Below are 22918 nucleotides of genomic sequence, written 5' to 3'. Positions count from 1 at the left end.
TCTTATCCCCAGAAATAAGTAGAAGGACCACCTAACAAGATGAAAAACTGGTCAGTCTCTTGGCATGTCCAGTAAGTAGCTTTTCCATTACACCCAATAGGAGACTACTTATTTTACCTGATTTGCCTTCAAACACCCACATCTTTAATGAATTCTATCCCCTTACACTGTAGAATCATAGAATTGTTTAGGCTGGAGAAGACCTCTAAGGTCATCTAAGTCGAACCATTAACCCAGCACTGCCAAGTCCACTGCCACATCACATCCCTAAGGGCTACACCCACACATCTTTTAAATACCTCTGGGGATAGTCACTCTAACACTTCCCTGTGCAGCCTGTTTCAGGGCTTGAGAGCACCTTTGGTGAAGAAGTTTTCCCTAATACCCAATCTAAACTTCCCATGGTGCAATTTGAGCTCATTTCCTCTTGTCCTATTGCTTGCTGTTTATGAGTGTTCCTTATAATGTGTATTTCAGTTTGTTTCCACACTTTTCTTATTTCTGGCCCAAAATTTCTGCTGCACCTCTGTAGTTACACTTACTTTCTAAGTAAATTCTCCTACTGTATATTTGATTTGAAAGCTCACATTCAAATATATATTCCAGTCAAATTTATGTTCCAGTGCCCTTGCTAGCTTCCCTCTGTGCTTGTGATGTAATATTGTATCTGAAGCATCTGCTGATTTTCCTTGAGCTTCATTCGCTGCATCACTAATACCACACTAGAGTCTTTTTTGAAATCTATTGGTTTTATTTGTCCTATCCTATCCCAAGCATTTCAAACTCTACCATTCCATGCTAATGCTTACCTCAGTTCTCTGTTGATTGAAGCATTTTCAGGAAGTCCATCCCTCCCCTTATTTTTATAATTTACCATGTAGAAAATTGTCTCACAAACGCACTCATGGACTTGCTGGACAGCTTGTGTTCTGACATACCAGTTTTGCAATAGGTTCTTTGGTAATTGAATGGTTTTTTACCTGCATGTTATGGTATAATTAAACTGAGCCCCCTTTTTGGGGGCCTGTATGAGAAACAGCAATTCCAGTGCCTTGGTAGCATGTTGTGGTGGATTGATCTTGGCTGGACACTGGGTGCCCACTGAGCCATTCCATCACTCCCCTCCTCAGCAGGGTGGGGCAGGAGCTCCATCCACCTCATGGGTGCAGATAAAGGCAGTTTAATACAACAAAATCTGTGTGCAGAAGCAAAAGAAAGCAAAGAATTTATTCTCTGCTTCTTATCAGCAAGTCTTGTCTGAATATTTCCTGGGTATTCAGTACATTTAATCGTGGTTCTGGAAGACAAATGTCATAATACCAAAAGCCCCTCTTCCTCCTCCCTTCTCTTAGATTTTCCATCTGAGCAGACACCATATGTCAGGGAATATCCCTTTGGTCCCTGTGGGTCAGCTGTCCTGGCTATCTCCCTCCCAAGATCTTATCCCCCCTCAGCCTTCTGGTGAGGAGGGAATGTTGGAGAAACAGCCCTGATGCTGTGGGAGCACACTCAGGAGTATCCAAAACACTGGAGTGTTACCAACACCTTTCTAGATACCAATGTGTTGTAGTGTGTTGTTAAGTTTCTTGTGTTATTCCCCCAATTTATGTATTGTTCTCCCCTATTATGTGTAAAATGGTTTCGTTCCCCCAGTTTTTCCCGCCACTGCTAGCGTGTCAGCTAAGTTGCTATAGTAACAGCTATTCATAGTTGCCGATATGTAATTGCTCCTCCCCTGGTTTCCCTTATAAGTGAAAGTTGTCTCTTCCCTGGGTCCAGTCAATCACCCCCTTTCTCCTCCCAGGTTTCGAGAACCTTCTCCTCTCTGGAGATGGTGGCTGGCTGGGGTCCCAGGACACCTCCTTTACCTTTTGATTATTGGTCTCCATGGAGTGTCAGTTCTGTGAGGTTCATCCCCTCACCTTTCCCGATTGGTTCCGCCTGTACCCACCCCCCCTCCTTTATAATCCTGTTTCACCCCCTATGAAAAAAACTTTTTCCCGGTTGGTTTCCCCGCGTTTGGATCCCACAACACCTTCAATAAACCGATGTTTAACCCCCGGGAAATGGTCAGCTCCGTTCCTCCCCAATACCAGCGGTGTAAGCCAGTCCGCAGCCAGCACAGCCCGAGGCCATCAGACGCCGAAGGGTGCTGGCCAGGAATTGCAGAGGGGCGTCGGCCTTTCGCCCTCAGCTAGCCGGACTCTAAACTTCAGGCCACTTACGCCCCCCTCTGCACCAATGCACAGCACAGAGACATGAGGGCTGCTGTGGAGAAAATTAACTCCATCTCAGACAGAACTAGTGCATATATACAGACATTCACATGGAAAAGAAAGGAAAATTATTTCTGATGGATGTCGTAGAGAAAATCAGACCATATTTGCCTTTTATAAAATCTACAGTCTAATAGTATCCACATCCAATTTGGCTTGAATCTGAATTTTGTGACAGTGTCTTGAAAATGATCAGTGCGTATTCTATGTTCTTGGATAGTGATAAAGCTTGCAAGCAAAACATTCTAAATTCTATTTTCAACTTTTCCTAAGAGCCAAGGATATTACTGAAGTCCTGACATACATGATCCTTCAGTCCTTAAATTGCTAAAAATCACTCTAATAAGATTCATGACTTACACCAGTATTGTAATTACTGGTGCTAATTTTCCTGAGACCTGCTATTGACAAAGTATATGGACCAAATTAACCTCTGCAATCAGTTAGATTCCTTCATTCTGTTTCTGTGAAAGTGGATATGAACCATGCTGTAATGTATCTCATAAATGGGCATTTGTCAGAAAGGCTTTGCAATTTAAGCACTGGATGACAGTTTTAGACTTAGAAAAATTGGAGTAGATCCATGGATTCAGTTTAAGTTTTTAAAGTAACAGTAATTGAGGCTCATAATTGTAGTATTAAGTATAGAGAGAAAAATAGAAGCATATGTGCACACAAACAGAACAGTTGTTCTTGAATCTTAGATCTGCTAAAGCAGTTACCTTGAACAAAAGTTAACAGCTCTAGCTAGCAAGGCATTTTACAACCTCTTTGTCCTTCACTTAGTCCTGACTAGAGACTGGGAGAAGATACTAGTTGATGTTATAGCTCGGTGGAAGAAAAGATTAGGTAGAATAAATAGCAGAAATCCTCTGATTTTTGTCTCAGTACAGAGTATATCCATACAAACAAAACATTGATGTTTTTTTTGTTTGTTGATTTTTTTGGTTGGTTGATTGGTTTTGAGTTTTTTCCCAAAGCAAAAATAATACAAGGAAGTATTCTAAGACATTTCCTAAAAGGAAAATATATTTTTTAAATTCTACAGACTTCTTCCTAAATTATCTTTTAAAAAGTGTATCATCCAAAAGGAGGAAGTGGCTGTATATAGGCACTCAAATTATTTTTAATTCTTTCCTAAACAGATATATGCTTAGGTGACACATTCACAAGTAGCAGAAATTATGGCAGTATATCTGTTGACCTGGCTAACCCATCATTATACACTGTTCAGTTATTTCACAATAAATTTTTTTCCCCCTCAGAGGTTCTAGTCTACCAATAATAACAAGTTTACAGGGTTTGATTTCTTTAGATAAGGGTTATATGGTATTCTGTGGTTAGATTTTACCTAAAATAATTAAGAAATAATTTTAAAATGAAAACATAACAAACACAAGGCACGGTCTTTGTGTGGAGCTAGCAGCAATGAGCTACTTAACCCTCACTTTGATAACTGCTTCTCTTGCAGCTGTGCTTCAGTCTGCCTTTAAACTGTTAATGCAAGAGTACATGCATTCACTTTTGGTGACAGTATGAGAAATGGAATATATAAACCTGCTTTCAGCAGAGAATTTGCCATAAGGTTCTTAAAACTTCATTGGTTATTTTGTAAGTTCAAGTAGTCTGTGAACAGAAAAATCCTTTCAAAGCCATTTTCCTGACTCCAACCCAATTGTTTAATGCCAAACATAGTTCTAATCAACTTCATTTTTGACCCCCTTTTTCATACCTGAAATCTAAAGAAAATGAGGACAAGAGTAGAAAGAATTCATTATATACATATTAGTGCTCTGAAGTCAGGAAACAGGATTAATCATACCCAAAATAACCAGAAGAAAGTGTGTTTATAATCCCTGTACATTCTCATTAGCCACTTGAAACCAGTCTCTGGAAATCTCTAATTGGGGAAGAAATTCTATACAAAATCTTTGCCCCTGAATTGACTGAATCAGGGCTCTAGGGGAAAGGCAACATGATTAGCTTTGGCAGTTGGACTCAGCTGAAGGCCTGACTAAGAAAACAGATTCCCTGAAAGAATATTGCTGCTCTTGGCCTAACTCAGAGCACACCTCTAACTGTGCTATGGACATCCCTACAGAAATAATGAATCTTATCCAGTGTGATTTTTACTCCAAGGACAAGGGCTCAGAGGCAGATTTTTGCCTTTCTGTTCCTATGAGAGTTACAATAACCACAGTTACTTATTAACAAATTTCTCCTTATTTTAGCATAGACTTCAGATATCTAAATCCTGAGGGAGGTTTTCCTAGTTTTTAAGAAGAAACCTTTCCCTGTTTTTTCCCCTCTAATATGTTCATCCCCATGGTTGGTTCTCTTGTAGTAACCTCTTAATCTGACCAGACTGTAACTTGGAAATTTAAGATTTGAAAACTGTGCAGAATGAATTTGACTACATAGACAGACTTCGAAACTCTATTTCCATTCTCCAGCAACTCTCTGGTAAGTTCTGTAGGTTCTGTGCTCAGTCAAGGAAACCTGGGTTGGCAGCTGAATGTCACTGGCCACACCTTTTGTGATGGCTGTGTTGGCCTGACAGAAAACGGAAAAGCTACTGAAATTATTGAAATGGAGCCAAAGTCCAGGGAGTGCAGCACCAATCTTGTCCTGTTGTTCTATTCTGCTGTTACAGTGATGGTAAAACAGATAAGAAACTGTGGAGGCAGAACTGGAGAGGAGATCTAGGACTGTGGAGGACAAAGCTGAGTGAGCCCACCACAAGTTATCAGTGCAAATGCTCCATGTGGATTAATAATGGTGAAGTGGGATGTTTTCAAAGAATCCTGCTGGGATGAAAAAGCTGTGTAGAGAGGGTAAAGTCAGGGTAAGGACAAAAATTGAAAAAACGTCATCTCTGAAGATGGTTGAGTAAAAGCAGAGCTGGGACACAGGGCCAACTTAGAACGTTTGTGCGTAAAAGTGATGCCTGAAAAAGAAAAAAAAAGCAAGCTAAAGGGACACCAAAGGAACAGAGAATACTTCCATTAGCTCTCTTATAATGTGAAAATCGGAATAGCTACATATTCTGGCCAGGCAAATGTATGCAAATGTATGTAAATGTCATGCAGATTGTATCTTCAGCTTTTTTGATGCCCAATGTAGTCAGGTTTATAATATAGTTATCCAGAGGAATCAGTGAATTCTTGCTGGCGAGGCAGAAGCGTTTGGGTATGGATGGAGATCAAGTAGTTTTTCTTCCAATTCTACTTTAATGACTGAAGGAGAGTGGATAACTCTCTGAATTAGGCCATGTGCTAACTGGAAATCATCTGTAAAAAGGATCAGAGAAGCCATGTATCTGTGCATTGAAATAGAGAGATATATGTCTTCTACTAGGAATTCCAAATTATGAGATAGTTGCTGTAAATCTCACTTTAATTTTTGTGATTCATTTAAGGAGTCACCAGGGATTTGGGGAAAATCTATCCAGAGTTGAATATCTGTGTCTTGTAAAATTAGCTAATATATATTACATTAATTTCTTTTTTTTTACACCCTGATAGTATATACTGGGCAGTGCATAACATCATTCTGTATTCTGTACTGGATTTCTATTTAATTATTTTATTTTTCTGCTTAAGTATTATTACCAAAGTTTCCACATTGCATATGGCTTTTTGATGAGTCCTGAAAAGACAACTGAATGCCAGCATGTGCCCTTCAACAGACAAAGAGGCTCAAAGACAGGAGAGGGAAGAAGATAACAGTGGTTTACTGTTTGTGGAACATTCCCAAGCATTTTTTGCAAATACTTGCTCAAATGAATGAGCTGTAATTAACTATTCACATCCTTTTTGTGTTTGCTTTCCACAAATGTTCCAGCATATTGGTTTATTGGCATGAATGATCAATGCAGTGATGACTTTGCATTTGTAATTATTATTATTTTTACTAGCAGGCAGATTCTGAGAGATATCCTCAGCCATTTAGGAAAAACCACATGACTGATACATCCAATAGCAAAACTCCCTTCTGAATTTCTAATATCAGATACTTTGATTAAACTGCCATCCAATAACCTGCATATGAAAAACATTTATAGAAATTATTTAACAAAAAAAAAATCAGATCATTGCATGTGAAAATTACGAATAGAAAATGAAGCAAAAGGCCTCTCATCACAAATTAATTATTATGTACCCAGTTGTGTTGCTGATATATTACTTTCTCTAGTATTTCAGCTACATAACCACGTTTTATAGAAACCTGAACTGCCCAGCAACTGGGTGACTCAAGGTAAATCAGTGACTGTATTTCACCACTACATCCAGAAAGTAAAGTGCAACCAACAGTTAAGTTCAGCCCTGATGGTATCAGGGAAGTCTGAGTTAAGCTGTAACATACTATTTCACCTTGACTGAATCTTCATCATCTTATCTTTATCTAACAGGGCCCCACCAACTGGCAGAAAAAGTTAAGATGCTGGACTGAGAGGCAGTGGTTTCATGTGTGAAACAAGCTTTGCATTGGTGAATTTATAATAACAGAAAACATTCAGTTGTCTGTTCTACTTACAGAGTAATGTCTCAGAGAGAAGGAAATGCAGTGCCCCATTTTGGAGGATATGTTTTCCTAGCTAACAGCAGCACATTGCAGTTTCCTCTGGAGATGCAGCACATCCCAGGAGCAGCTCCCTGTGCTAGTCCCCTTTCAGACTACTCAAAACCACGCATCAAGGCAGTTTCAGCTAAATTCTGTAAGTGCTGGGTTTTTTCTTTACTTAAATTCTGTAAGTGCTGGGTTTTTTTAAGTTTTATTTTACCCCTCTCATTATCAAATCTGTAGCTGTCTCAGGAAGTTTTGTCACGTCTACCTTCTCTTCATTATGGAACAGCAGTATTCTCCCAATTGTTAAGGTTGCACCTAGCTTTTAAAGTCCTATATTTGCCCTTCTTTAACTTTGGCTTAGAAATTGGTTTGGCCTTAAAATTTCCATACTTTGAAGGAAAAGAAGGATAATTAATTTTCTTCAAACACTGTATAATCAAACTATTTTTAATTTAGAGGTCAATTAAAAATTACCCCGATTGAAAATTTACTTATTTAATATTTTGCTACCTCTAACTCAAAGGCTGCTTATTATAACCTCTTAAAACTTTTCCTACCCTTAGATTCTTTTGATAACTCTCATGCTTCTTAATTAAACATAACCCCCCCAAACTGCAATTTTGAGAGTGTAGTATATTTTCCCTGAGGTTACCTTTGGCCATATTCTTGTGAGTTTTTTTTTTCAGCAGATACTTTTGATTTCTGTTGGATTCAGGAGGAAAAAGTATTGGTTCATTTGTTCATTCTGCAAGAACAAATATGTTTCTTGAGAAGAAATATTATGGTATCTCCACCATATGTACAACTAGAACAAAAAGATAAATTTTCCAATTTTTTAAGGGCTATTTGAAAAAGGAAGTGTGGTGGGTTGACCTTCACTGAATGCCACATGCCCCCCAAGCCTTATCCCCTGTGCCTTCCCTATAGTAAAGCAGGCGACCCCCAATGTGCGGGAGAAATGATGCATCTGACTCCACTGAGATCAGAAGGCTAATTAATTAATTTATCATACTATATTATTCTATACTATATTACACTGCATTTAACTGAATCTGCACAGGCACTCAACTCAACTGAACAGAGTCTTGTGACTGTCTGCTGACCGACAGTCTGCACACGCTCCTGGCCCTGAGAGGCCAAGGAAACAAAACACCATCACTCTGGGTAAACAATCTCCATATTGCATTCTACTTTGGCACAACACAGGCGCAGCAAATGAGACAGGAATTGTTTTTTCTTTCTCTGAGATTCCTTGTCCTTGGGAAGTTGTGCCTTGCTTTTCTCTATGAAGAGAAATGTGGCCACACTTCCCAGCAGGACAGGGAAGAGAAAATAAGATGGAAAATGACTCATAGATTGAGATAAGGCAATTTACTAAAGCAAAAGCAAAAGATGAGAGCACATAAGCAGAGAGAAAAAACCAACATTTTGTCTCCTTCCTATCAGCGAGCAATGTTGAGCCACTTCCTGGGAAGCAGGGCTTCAGCACATGCAGTGGCTGCTCCAGAAGGCAAATATTGTAAACAATCAATGCCCCACTTTCCTGCTCCCTGCCTTAGCTTTCACATATGAGCTGATGTCATATGCTGTGGATGTCCCTTTTGTTGATTTGGGTCAGCTGGCCTGGTGGTGTCCCCTCCCAGGATCTTGCCCAGCACTCACCTCCTGATGGGGGGAATGCTGACAGACAGCACTGATGCTGTGCCTGCTCAGCAGTACCCAAAACACCAGTTTGTTATCAACACCTTTCCAGCTAGCAGTGAAAAGCACAGCACTGTGAAGGCTGCTATGGGAAAATAAGCTCCATCTCAGCCAGACAGATCCTCTAAAAATAAGTAAGGATTTTATTTATCATGAGGTTCTCTGCATTAGTATATCAACCCATGTCAGTAATGTGCTCCTGGAGTGAACCTTTTGATCGTTCCCATTCACCAAACCTACCTGGGTCCTGTTCTGTCACGAGTCCTGGCTGGAATTAGTCCTAAGGAAGGACACCTGAGAAATGCAATGTGAATGCCAGGTACTCCGTGCCTGCTGCTGCTTCTCATAGGTCTGCTCTAGTCGTATCCCTCATTTCCCTCAACGAAGCCAGAAGAATACAGAACTCTGTGGAAGGTGGAAGCAGCTGCCACAAGACCAGCAGCACATGCAGCTTTCGGAGAACACAGGGAAGCACTTCACCCAAGGGCCCAAGTTAGCAGTCAGAAAAAGCAGGCAATTAACAAGCAAAGTTAAAAGGCATATTAAAAGAATGTATTACTGATGGGATGGAGAAGGAATATTTTAACTTAATCAGAAACAAATGAAATCCTTCAAATGGCACAGATACAGAACTTGACCAGGACTGCAAAATTGTCAATCACTATGCAGGAAAAACAGTAGTATTCATCATTAGCATGATGTATTCATCTCTTAGAGTGATTAATTAAGTACTTTCTATTCTATTAGCAATTGGGAAGGATGTGAAACAAAAACCATTAAGCATTTTAGAAATCTACTGTGCCCAATAACTTGCACCCGGTAGTATTAAAGAATTGGTTTTGGAGCTCTCTGAATATTAATGTTGATTTTGAATAAATCTTTATTTCTGAGGAAAATGTTCCACTGGACTAGTAAAGAGTGCTGCTGTTTTTAAAGAGTGAAATGGGATGACATGAGGAGCTAAAGACTACTTAGTAATATCAGCTTCTCTTAAAACCATGGAAGGTCTTGTATGGGACACAATCAGTAAAAAGTTCCAATTTTACCATAAATAATTCCAGTTACTGTGGTTTTATGGAAAATAGATCTTTTCAAGAAAATGTGCTAACATTGTTTCATAAGATCAGCTAAGTCTGAGTGATAAATTGTTGACATAATATACTTAGATTTCTGTGATTAATTTCACCACATTTGTTACATTACAAATTTTAAAAATAGCACTGTATAGACTCAGTACAGATCAGTGTAAGATACTAATGAAATAGGTTAAAAAATCTCCTAATGCATAAAGCGCAGTTAGGAATTACAAGTGGGCTCCAATATAAAATGAAGGCATTTTTAACTATTGCATAGAACTTTAGAAATCATCTGGAATTAATCTTATGGGATTCTTTGTATTCTCCAGGACTCGAGGATGATTATGAGGGAGGTGCTCAGAGAAACTTACGGGTAGGGATGTCTGAAAATCTGTGACAGACACATTAGCCCTCCTTAATGGAGTTTGACTGAAATAAAGACTGGTTCTTTATTGTTATTTATTGTTCTGGTTCTATCAGTTGTTACCCCAGAAAATTCTGGGTATCTCTATGCTTGTCTAGCACTCTCTTTATGAATCCAATTCTTGGCCGCAAAGATTTTCTCATTTTCAGATTCTTGCTGCAAAGTATATGAAACAGTGTATCTTTTTTCCATTGTTCTCTTTCTAGTTGCTTTGCCTCTCCTTTCGTGTGTGTGTTCTATAAGACATACATTCCCTTTAGCCTTCATTACAGTTTGTAAATTTGACATCCATTTTTTCATGGTCAACAGCCCCAGTGACTTCCATCTTTTTTCATAAGAGCACTTTTTAATGCTCTTGATCATTCCCATTGTCCTTCACTGAACCCTCTCTAAATCAGCATTATTGTTTATAAGATGGAGTCACTGGTACTGCACACAGTATTTCAGATCAGACTATAGCACTGGCAGTTTAATCCTTTCTCTATTAGTTCTCATTCTTTATGCATCTTAATATGTTTGCTTATCTTGTACAGCTGCACATTAAGCAGAAGTCTTTACTGAAGTAATTTACAAGGATAACTAGGTCCCTTTCTAAAGTTGGTACGCTAATTTAGAGCTCTGTGAGGTGTCGAGTAATTCATATTTTTTCCACCTGGTATACCTTACTTTGCTTTTGTTGATAATTCATTTGTCAGAGTGAGTAGGTCACACAGTTCTGTTTGTTTCAGAACTTGCACACAAACATCTCTGAACTTAGGCTGAACTATTTTTTATCCCTTGCAAATTTTGCTGCCTCACAGCAATTCCCACTTCCTAAATGATTAATAAATAAGTGGATGAGCAGGAACCTTGGGGCCCACTGCTGTTATCCTTTGACATGATGAAATTGACCATTTAATCCTGCCCTTCACCTCCTTTTCCTCCACCACTTCTTGATCCATCACTACTTAGCTGCCTTCATAGCCTCTTGCAAAGAATTTTGTCAGTGGCCCAGAGAGGTTAGAATAAATTATGCCAGCTGGTCTTCTTTATTAACATTCAAGGAGTTCCAGGAGATTAGCACGACAATATTTCCCTCTGCAGGAACTGTGCTGATCAGCCCCTATTTGGTCATGGTCCCCAAGTGTTTTGCTACTTTGTTTTAAATTATTATTTCAGCTAATTCATAGTGTTCACCCATAAGGTTTCCTGGTCTATCATTCCTCAAAACACCCAAAACCTCTTTGAATGTATAAATTAAAGACCATTTCCATATTCATTCTGGTGTTCTTCCATGTATTTATCCAGTACCTGCAGGTAGAACTGCATCTCTAATGTTGGAATTTCCAAGTAATGGTTTGATGGTAAAAGTAAAACTGATGAGGCAAGCTGTAAGCACCTAAGAATGTGGCTTTTGGGTAGACAAGCAGAATACAAGCAGCTTGTAATAAGAAGTGCTATTGCCAATGAATATATAATTCCTAACTCCTCTTGTTACTGTGAGTACTTTGGTACCTGGGCCCAAACTTCAGAGAGAACAAAGAGGCTGAGACACAGACTCATACATTAAGGTTTCAAACAAAAAGAACTCAAAGAGCTTAAATACAAAATACTTAGCAGAGAATTAAGGAAGCTTAGCCCCTCTTCTATATTCAGATGAATGGGTGACTTACCTGTGTTCAACAAATATGTAAAAGGAGAAATGTTATTTCTGATCTTTAGAAATGGAGCACAAAATATCATACAAAGGTGCCCATTCTGACTGGCAGCATAGGGGACATGAAGAAGGGTTAGTGCATGCTTTTTTAACCACAAGACTTATTGGGCTTTGAAATGCTTTGCCAACTGGGGGCATTTCACTCACTTGAAGTATTAAAGCCAAGAGTAAATTTCCTGGTAAAAGATATGTTGAGAAAGAATTTAAAGATTACATAGAATTTACAAAGGAATATTGTTTGCATGTAAACCTATTTGTTTTCACAAATATTATTAGTTACTACTAATACTGCAGTTACTAACTAATACATTAGTTACCAACTAATACAGCACAGCTGATTGGTTCCGTCACTGGGCTACATTCTCACTGGCTTGCTTTTTCTTAGCAGCCCAGCAACTCATTTTGGTTCCTTTAAATAGCTCAGCAAATCAGCAAATGGTGCTTACCTATGAAGCTTGACTTGATCTATGTCAAGGCATCAGGACTTGGAGGAAGCTCCTGGATACGGAGCTGGAAAGAGGAGAGGCCTTCAAGAGCTGAGAGGAGATGGTGGGACCAAGCATGCTGCTCTGAAGGATTGTGGATTGTGGTGCTCACCAATCCTAAGTGGAAAGATCAGGAGTAGCTTTGGATGTGGCTGTTTATCCACTGCCTTTGTCTATTCTACCTGCCCTGTGGATACCCCCATACCATCCCCTCGTTACCTCTGAAGGAGGAATATACCACAAAGAGGAGGAAAGAGCTGCTGAGCTCAGCACAGCATGTTCTCCTCTATCCATATATCATATCAGTATTAAGCTGTGCCTCCCCAGTCTGGAATACCTGAATCAGAAACCCACAGTGGTCTCCAAGGACTTCCAGGTTAACTCAGCTGAGACTCTACAGTACACTTAAATCCCCACACCTTCAAGTGGCATGTGGATCTAAAATCTGAGTACTTGCCAGAAATTAAAATAGAAAAACTGGGTTCTGAATTATGAGGCAGCATTTGGAAAAGTGTTGGTCAGCTTCAAACAGCAGGTATCAGGAAAGACGTATCAAATTCTAAAAATCTGCTGATCTTAAAAGGAAAGTTGTTTCAACTCAGCCCCTGGTTTGTCATCTTCACAAATATTCTAATAAAGAGGTTGATTAGCATGAAACAGACAAATTGTGTGTTCCTACCTTTGCTGTTGTACCAAGGAACTGAAACATGAATTGTGGTTACCATTTATGCAAGACTACTTGGGTAATTGACAAAAACTTTTAACCTGACAGAAAGAGAGTAAAAAGAATTCTCAGTTTATAAATGGATTTTGGGTTTATATTTACAGAGTAAAATCTGAATTATTTATCCAGATCTCAGCTGCATGATTAAAAATACTCTGCAGAATTAATGATGACTAAATTTATTCGTTTGCACCTGCCATTTGTTTCTAAAACCATAAGGAAAAGAAAAATGTTTCAATAAGTAATGATATCCTGAGGTCAGCCCACTTATGTTTGGCTTTTCACTTGTGAATTTACTTTTTCAGCCACTTTTTATTGATTTTATAAGAATATGCTTAAAATACAGATTTGTTAGCTTCTACCCTGCCCATAAGTGGGTAAAATGCTGCAACACTTTGTGACCATAATTTAAGTACATGTGTTGATGGCATATTCTTAGAGTGACTAACTGGCAAAGTAGGACTAGACTTTGTTCTCTCCTCCACTGCCCTGAACATTTGCTTAACTTCACAGTCTCCCTGTTTCAACTGAAGGAAATTTCTTTTTATGTGAATACTTCTTTCAGAAACGGTCTCAGAGCTCAGTCTCAGTGAAGGTCTAAGGTTGGCAGTCCAAGATGATGGTAGTCATAGTATGTCAGTCTGGGAAGATGCTAGGCAGAACTCCAGTGTTGCGCTGCTTTCTTTGTCCTGCTCTGCCTCCATTTTAAATGGACATCTTGAGAAGAGAAAAAGAGGAAACAAGTGCTTGTTGTCCATCAGAAATACAAGTAGACTGATATTTTCAGTCCTCCATGTGGGTGCAGTGTGCTCAGATGATATTTTGGCACAGCTCTCAAGTTCTTGTCAGCTGTATACAGTATTGCACATCATCATGCAAAACACCAGAACTCTGAACCTTATCTTTGACCTAGTGTTTCCAATAAGATACAGTACTAGCATAAACCCCAGATCTTCAGCTAGGTAGTGACTCTAGGTCACATTTTACACATGAAGAGTAGGTTAACTTGCCCACTGCTTTAGAAAAGTTAGACCAATATCTTTGTGTGCAGTAAGGTTACCATTGACAATCATAGAAATAAAGTGCCTTGCATTCCTGCATTGCATATGTAGCTGCATACCTGCATTGCAGCTACACTTCCAAATGACTTGGCTTTCTGGTTCACTCGCAGGTCCTGGGCCACTGATCATCAACAAACACTGCTTGTCTGTGTAATTTTTCCCTTGTATTACTCCTTAGGACTGATTCAATATTTTTTCTTTAAGATCTAATTTGGGTGAAGTGTAAGAGAGCTTCCCTCAAGTGGCAGTTCAGTGCAGGCCATGTAGACAAGTACTGGGTTTGCCTTGTACCTTTTTACAAAATATTGCAAATTTATCCATGTAGAATATCCAAGGCAATTAATCTAATGCCTGGGAACAGGAACACTGGGGGCATGCCAGAAACATCACTATAGTGAGCTGTGACAGTTCTCAGGTTTAAGCAATTTTAAGTGAAAAAGAGACAAAAAAGAGATATATGCATTAAGGCTACCACGTGCAACTAAAAGGGTGCAAGGGGTCATTGGTTAATCCCCTGCTCTAGATGGAGCTAAATCAGGGCAATGTGAAATGTACAGTCTGTAACTCAGCCTGTGGCCAAGGAACCACTGGCCAAGACAGATGACCAAGGTAGGAACAGTTTTTGAGATGGTACAACTTTGCTTTGGGTCATTATCTTTCAAATGGGACCATCACACTTTCCAAACTCACAGGAATGTGAGAACGGGAACACTGTGAGGTACTCTCACAAAAGTAAGTCCACTAGTCAAAGGTGGAGTGAAATATGAAAGATTTGTCCCTTTAGAGACAATGATCTCCAATTTACCCACTGAACTTTTGGAGCCTGGATATATTGTTAGAGTGCAGAAGGCCCTTGGTCAGGTTGTGTTTCCTAGCACAGTGTGATCTTTGTGCTGCACACGTGCTTCTGTGGCACTGCTGCAGCCTGGGAAGCTGTTCAGGAGACCTGCCCAAAGAGGAATGGCATACATTTAGGGACAAGGTGTGGCAGCAAGGCAGGAGGCTGCCACAGGAGAAATGCTCTTCCAGCCCTGGGGGCTGTGATTGCCTGAGCTGGGCATGGAGTGAGAGCCAGGTGCAGCCAGGCTGGGGTGCCAGAGGAGTTCTGCAAATGCAAGTGGTAAGTGGTTCCTCTCCATGAAAATGCTTGCTGCCTACATCTCAGCCCATGAAATAAAAGCTGGTGTTAGGGATGAGTTGCTCAGTGAAAAGTAAATTAAACTACTCTGGAGATCGTAGGAGTGAAGGATTTCATTTCCCAGAAAACAAAAAAAATTTAAAATGCTTATCCTACCTCTCTGCCCATCTATCATAGATAATTCCAGGTGCCTATCACTGTCACTACCAGTTCTGTATTGGAAATCTCTTTACAAAATCAACTCATCTCACATGATATTATCAAAGGGTTCAACAAAAGCAGATCCTAGGAGCAAAAGAAACCTCTTTCAGCTCTGCAATTACCTCTGATTTTAACCAGATTAAAATTATAGAGAAGAGTTGAATTTTAATTATCTTGAAATTCTGGCATAAAGGCTTAATTATGATGTTTTTGTTTTGAATGCATTTCATAAGCAGGTGATATAAATAAATTCCTGAACAGAGGGCTCTGTAGAGGAGTAGACAATGGGAGTTTTGGCACTCCAAGCACACTGATCCAGTGAGGCTTCACAGATGGACGATTTGTATTTTACTGTGGTCTCATTGGACACTTTCTGAATACATATAATGTTAAAAATATTCCATTAAACAATAAGACAAAAACAATTCACAAGTGAGATACAAAGAAAAACTTTCTTTTTGATCAAAATTTAGTAAATAAAAATATTTCTAGTAAAATTTACTATTAGGCGTTTTGCTAGCTCCTGCTGTCTTAATGTAGAAGCCAGATGAATATACACTTTGGTGAGAAAGAAATTTTTCTTTTGTTTTTCCTTATATATTTACATTTAGACAGTACTCCTGTAATATAAGAAATTTTGCAGGAAACTAGAATTTCATACATTGAGAGAAAAGGAAGATAGAAAGGTTGTGTCAAAGACAAGCAAAGAAGAAAGAGAGAAAAGAAAGTGATGGACTTATGAAGAAATTAGGAAGCAGAGGGGACACTAATAAAAGGGCACAGATATGGCAAAGGGAAAGTTTGAAGAAAATGAGACAAAAAGTCATATCTTCAATGTCACATATTTTCAATGTCACATATTTTAATACATTGAAATGATATTGAAATGCTTTGAATTTTTTTAATACTTAAAAATATTGGAAAGGGGAGAGATGTGGAGAGAATGAAAGAGCTTATATTTCCTTTTATTCACTCTTTAAAGAAAATAAAATCTCAAACATTGGCATACTGTAGCCAGACTCCTGGCATTGCAATACCTTGTTCATGATGCAAGAACATTGTGACTCATCCAGAGAATCATCTGAGTCTCCACCTGCCTGGGATTGGACCCAGCCAAAGGCCTGCAATATGTTTGCTCACCTTTTGGCACTGGGAAACACAGAGGACTGAAATACGACTTCTCTGAGCAAGTGTTTCCACTTCACATCACCCTCTGCAAATGCATATTTTGCATGACATTGGCAAATGTGCCAGCACCCCAGTTGCCTTCCAGCTCTTTATAGAAAGAGTCTTCTCTAAAGTGCAGCAGTAAATGCCATAAAGATCAGTTTGGGTTTTGTCTGAACCAAAGAGCTGCACCAATAAATGGGTCAAGCTTTAGTCAGCTGTTCACTGAAAAAAAACCAAACCAAAAAACCCAGCAGGACAATTAAAAAGTCACCTCCTGTTCTTTTTTACCTAGAGGAGAATACAAGCTCCCTAGCAGCAGCAGCAGGCATTTCTTGCATGCCTCAGTGCAAAGTCAACTAGCTGGGCATAAAGTGTCCTTTTTTTTGCAAAGTGCATCAGTAACATGCACAAAGACCCTTCCCTCTGGAGGGCTGTGAGCAGCAGCCTCTCTGCCAGAGCCCCAGGAGCAGCAGCTGAGGCAAAGAGCCACTGCAGGCAGCAAGCTAAAGCCTCCCAGCCTGGCCCACAGCCCTCACAGCCTGCTCTTGCCAGCTGAGTCAAAGCATACCACAGGACCTTCCCTGAATTAGCTGGCATCAAAATGAGGGGTGATGTTAATTTCTTTTACTCCCCTCCCTGTACCTATTCTAGATCTTTTATCTCAGCCCTCTGCATGGTGACCTCTGAGGACTGGATGTCTGCAGCTACTCAGCCCCAGCCATGCCAGTGCAACCACGGTGTCCACAGCAGCTCACTAGTGACCTAGAGATTATCGTTCCTACTCCTATTCCTACTCCTATTCCTATTCCTCCCTCTCCCTCAACTCAGCCCCCCCATCACCTGATTCTGTTGCTCATTTAATCACTCACCAATGAGTTTGGGTGAAGACGAGGCAGACTGGTTCACATTATTTAAACAGCAAGGCTCATTTATCTGACTTGCTGGAACCAAAATGGGTGAGGGAGAATGCCATAAGGAATTGATCAATCAGAAGTTGATTTGTTCTGGTAAAAGAGTTATAATGGGCAAGGTGGGATCATTAAAAGCCTTCCCCCGACTGATATTTAACAAAGTACAGTCCTGCTGACACCTTTTATACACCTTATAGACTGAAAAGCAAGAAAGACCAGAAATGGGAAGAAATGAGCTGTTCTGAATTACTTGAACCTGAATTAGAGAGGCCAAAAGTATGTAGCCTGCTGATGGACAAGCTATGCCAAAGAGCACTTAGATCCCTTTAAACTGCCTGAAACACTTATATGAAATTGAGCTATTGTACAGTCATTTGAGAGCTAGAGTACAGGAATAAGGAAATTTTACATTTCTTTTTAAATTTAAACATTCAGACTAAAAATATTTTTTGGACAGTGTAAGACCTTTTGAGAGGTGCTACCCTCCAGTATTAGAAACTTGAGATTTTCTATTTATTTAAAACCACAATTTTATTTAAAATCTTTTAATTTAAAAGATTAGAGGTTTTGGGTAGGAAAAGGAACTAGAGAAGCCCCAAGGAACAGTAATCTTTTCCTTTTTTTCCTCTGCTTCTGAAACAGCTAACTGACCATGATATTTTCACTTTTTCTAAAAGCAGAAAGCAAGATGCAGCAAAGGGAGTGAAAAAAAAGTAGCACAAAAGCCCAAGGTTAGCCTAAGGTAATCCTAGAACTCTGCCTTGCCATGGTGCTGCATGTTTGGATGAGGAAAATGCACACTGGTCAGAAGTGGCAGACCGGAGACTGAGTACGTATGTACTGGAGCCTGCTTGACCTAAAACTTAAATTGGCATCAAACAGCTCAGTTAGAAATTCTACACCACCCTCATACATTATTACTATTAATTTGTCCCCTATCTATGGCACTTCAATGCAGACTATCATAATTTAGTATTGCCATACACCCATGTATCATAGGGATACTCCCATTCCAATTTTTGTATTAGGTATGTAGGCAAATATGTCTTAATATAGAAGGCATGGAGATACACAACTGTGACACTCTTAGCTCTATCCCAACCTCTCATGAATGAGGACATCTTACTTTCTTTACACCCACCACCTACAAGAAAAATAGCAAAAATAGTATGAAAATCTTCTGTCTTCATAAATTTTGTACACCATATTCCAATTCATTGATGCATGGCCATAGTTTGACCATGATCTCTCACTAAAACAGAAACAGCATTTAAAAATTGCTCAAAGCAATCAAAAAGCATCAAAATGGAACTATTCAAGAGAGACAAAGTACATCAAAAGTACCTTCTGCCTCCACAGAATCCATTTTTCACCCTGGTTTACAACCACTTAGCTAGTCACCTGCCAATAGCCTTAGGAGAATTTAAGATGAATGTTCTTTTTTTTTTCCCAGAAAATCCATAGACTCAACAGTTTTTGATGTAGTAGTTTTGTCACAAAACCTTTCCATTTGCTGTAATCAATACAAGATCTAGTTTTCCCATATGATGTCCATGGATGTCATTTGTGTAGGCAAGAGAGTCCAGCAACCAGATTACTATTTTGTTTTGGCAAATATGTGCTGGTTTCTGCTTTAGTTTGGGAAAGACAATGAAATACAGCTGGCACTGTTTTGGCTTCTCTTTAACCAAGGAGCATCTCTTTTCATGACTTGCTGAGACTTGAAAAGAGGAGGCTCAACCCAACAGTAGCATCCCTGCTAGTCAAGGATTAAAATAAGCTAGATGGTGAAACAGTTTCTGTCCGGTTTTCGGCTGTTTGAAGGGCCTGGAAAGGCCCGGAGTGGCCTTGGGGCAGCCCGCGTATCAAAGAACGAGAAGAGGCTTCAGTTCTTCTTTCGGTCTTTATGTTTATTAATTGTTTATCTAAAAGATTTTCTTTCGGCCCGACAGAGGTCTGCTCAGCAGGCAGCCATGAGCACACTGTGTCGCCCTCCGGGCAGTCACCTATCTTTATACCCATGGTTACGTGTACAATATTTATCATTTTTCCCCAATACCATTTATTCTTATTGCCCGGTGCACTTTTAGTAATGACCAATCCTAAAGTGCCACCATCACCATAGAAGATGGAGGAGAAGAAGAAGAAGAAGAAGGACAGGACACTCCCCAATTCCTCCATCTTACTTCTCTAAACCCCCCTGTACATAAATCCTAAACCCTGTGTCTCACCCTCTAATTAACTAATCCCTTCACCATTCACTCCGGTGAAATCCTCCTATCCTCATACAGGTGTCGTCTCCCTTGTAGGATCAAAGTCCAGCCACCAGACACTTCTGGCAACATTCCAGGACTCCTGAGCCCCCCAAGGGTGGTCTCGGTGGCTCGGCACCTCAGCCCTAAGGTGCTGAGATCCCACAAGTTTCAGACTTGGAAACATAGTTCTGTTAAATGAAAGGAGATTGAGATACAGCTAAAATAAGAATCACAAGCAACCACAGTAATCAAGCCCATTTGAGGCATTATCTCAAATAACACTGCAGGACTGGTAATACTGTGTGAGAGCTAGCACTGACCATTTCCCAATATTCTGGAATGAGTCATATATAAAATCACACTTGTAAAAAGCATTAACTTTTGAGCCCACATATATTCTTCTGAGATTTGTTTTATAGCAGCAGGGTAAAAACTAGGAATGTTTGCTATCATAATTTGGGATTTTGCAGTTTCTTTGGGTGCAGTTTAAAAGGTAGTGGACACATAGATTGTGATGAAACAGTTGTTTGACCAGTTCCAGATCATGTAGAGCCAGACTGTAACACCTACATGCCCTTGATGACCCACCTCACACTCCCATCAAAGGGAATGCTCACACAATGGCCTTTCACCAATATTTGTGAGAGTCAAATTACTGCTCTATTTACTTCACTGATGTAAAAGACATTAGACTTTTCCCACCTTTTCCCCTTTATTTTTAAAGCAAATGCATCAGGTGAAAATATTCAGGATAACAGAATGCAGATCAGTTTAGTTTTACAGGTTCCCTTTGGCTCTGCTAATTCCCTCCAGAGCTGATCTGTGGCTGTCAAGGTTGGAGTGCCACACTGACAACTTTTTAATGATCTGAGGCATATTGCCAAAAAGTTCCTTTTTGATTTCCATCCAACACAAAAAACAGTATTAAATTTACCAACTCTTGTATCATGCTGCTGACATATCTAGAGGGTGATTAATTGTGCCACCAGAGTCTATGTAGAATTCTATTCTTGACAAAATGAGCTTTTAAAATCTATTTAATAACTGTAATTATGAGTGAGGACAGAGACCCATAACTGTAAATGGGTTCTCTGTGTTTCTTATTTAAGTACCTGCCAACAACTGAAAGATGGAAAGCCAAAGAGCATATTGTACCAGCAAGCAGAAATGCAGCAACTTTTCAGGATAAATTCTATCTTCTGTGAGCAGTTTTGTCTAGAAAGAACCAATGAATCTATTAATCTGTTCTGCAAGACAATGGATAGCAATGACCTGTCAGCTTTATGAGATCCATCAACATCTTTCTGTATCTTTCTGAAGAAAGTCTATATGCCCTCTGTAGACTCTACATGACAGAGTAGCACCGTTAACACTATCATTGCTGCTGCTACAGAGCTTCCTTTCTCTGGGTTTCTAACACAGTCCTTTCATTAAGTCACATTAAAGACTTAATGAAATTTAGCAGACAGATTCTTTTTCTCTCAGTGAGGGATTTTGACTTTGGTTGGTTTTGGTTTTTTTTTTTTAAGTTACATTTGAAATGAAACCAGAAAAATAATTCTGAATTTGAATTTATATAGTTATAAAAAATGAACAATATAGAGATATTGGTATTCCTAGCTTTAAAGGGAAAAGCATATAAACCAATAGACAACAGTGGCAGAGCTATTGATATTTTCACACTGCTTGAGTTGTGTTGCATCTATATTGATTTAAAGAATGAGAAAAGAGAGGTGTAAATTTATGGGGACATTCTGGATGAAATTTTGCATTCATTTATTAAGTGAAATTTTACAGAGTACAAAACCATTGACCCTATCACTTGGTCTTAGAGATTTATGGCTGAAATATCAAGACTACTGAATAAGAGCCATATCAACTCCAAGACTTCCAATCAGGACCATGCTGCCTGACTCTTCACTCACATTGAGCAATTTTATAGATATATTACATCAGTGTAGCTGTGAAAAAAGCAAAGATATGAAGAAAGTAAATGTATTCCAAGTTTTCAGGGAAAAAAAAAAAACACATTTAGGAATTTAAAGTGTACAAATACACATAGTTGTGTGTATTTATGTTCCAGACTTTGCTTCGGTTCTAGCAGGAAGAGTTCAGAAAGCAGATGACGAAGGGAGGGTTAAAGCTGCCATAGGAGGAGTAATAAAGAAGTTGGATAATTACCCACAAGATTTAACATGGAGGAAAATGCAAGCTAATATACCTCAGGGGAATAAAATTATATGCCGTACAAATATTTAGCTAGAAGGGAAAACTTGGATGGTGTTAAGGATGAAAAAGGTCTGAGTGACTAGAAGAACCAAAGAAACTCATCTAAACTCTAAACCAGCAAGTTCTCCCACAATAACTACAGGATATATATTTAAAATTGTTCAATCATCTTTGAGTACTCATGATCACACAGATATAGAAATGCTATATAATGTATAAATATCCCATACATATTGGAGTTAAGCAATCTCTATGTAAAGTGCATCTATGCTTTTTTCTTCACATTATTAGTGAATATATTAGTGAATGTAGTGCTCACTATTTTTAAATCACATGATCATCCAAACAGTAGCAATATAACTTTCAAGGACAGACTTTACCTGTAGAAACACGCCAAGTAGACAAATCTACAGTATATGTCAGTAAGAAGGCAAATGCAACTGTATCTTTTGTGAATTTTTTAAACTCTCAAAATATGTTTATTTATAAGCACTGCATTATAAAAATTTGTCACTAAGTTGCTGATGTTTGAGAGACAAGTAACAAGACACCAGTGATGTAGATTGACTGACCTGTGAAGGAATAACTACATAGGTATGGTCATGGTAATTTACTCCCTAGCTAATAGGGTTTGCAAGTTTGTGTTCTGGTGTGGTTTAAAGACTTAGGCTGAGTGAGAACAAAACCAGAAATTTCTTGTTGTCACTTCTCCAGGAAGAAGATAAAAAGGCATGCAGTATTATAACCACAAAATATACTTTTGTATACTGAGATACAGAAGTAAAGTGTATAAAAGATGTGTTGATATTATGCCAATGCTTGAAGAACATTGGTAGAAGAAAACCAGAGAATACTTCTTTTAGGTAGCAGACTCCACAATTGTGCATGTTCACAAGATAATTCAGGCAAATATTTCACCTCAGTATTAGCCAATTATCCTGACAATTACCCTCCACAAAATATGATTTAAAAAAACCCATTTTCCTTTAAAATGAAGCCTAA

The 22918-nt window shown here is 39.0% G+C and overlaps 1 long non-coding RNA gene across 7 annotated transcripts in view; it reads left to right on the top strand.

Annotated features, from left to right (window-relative positions):
* LOC141729188 (uncharacterized) overlaps nucleotides 1–22918 on the top strand; it is a 194724-nt gene that overhangs the window by 135818 nt on the left and 35988 nt on the right. For 6 of the 7 annotated variants that reach the window (XR_012580513.1, XR_012580516.1, XR_012580515.1 and 3 more), the window contains 2 exons: nucleotides 4621–4739; nucleotides 6815–6993. This is a non-coding gene — a long non-coding RNA (uncharacterized LOC141729188). The remainder of the gene's footprint in view (nucleotides 1–4620; nucleotides 4740–6814; nucleotides 6994–22918) is intronic. The other variant, XR_012580519.1, reaches the window with a different exon arrangement.

Source organism: Zonotrichia albicollis, chromosome 5, assembly GCF_047830755.1.
Source record: "Zonotrichia albicollis isolate bZonAlb1 chromosome 5, bZonAlb1.hap1, whole genome shotgun sequence".
NCBI classification, from domain to species: Eukaryota; Metazoa; Chordata; class Aves; order Passeriformes; family Passerellidae; genus Zonotrichia; species Zonotrichia albicollis.
This window is presented reverse-complemented; position numbering and strand designations above follow the sequence as displayed.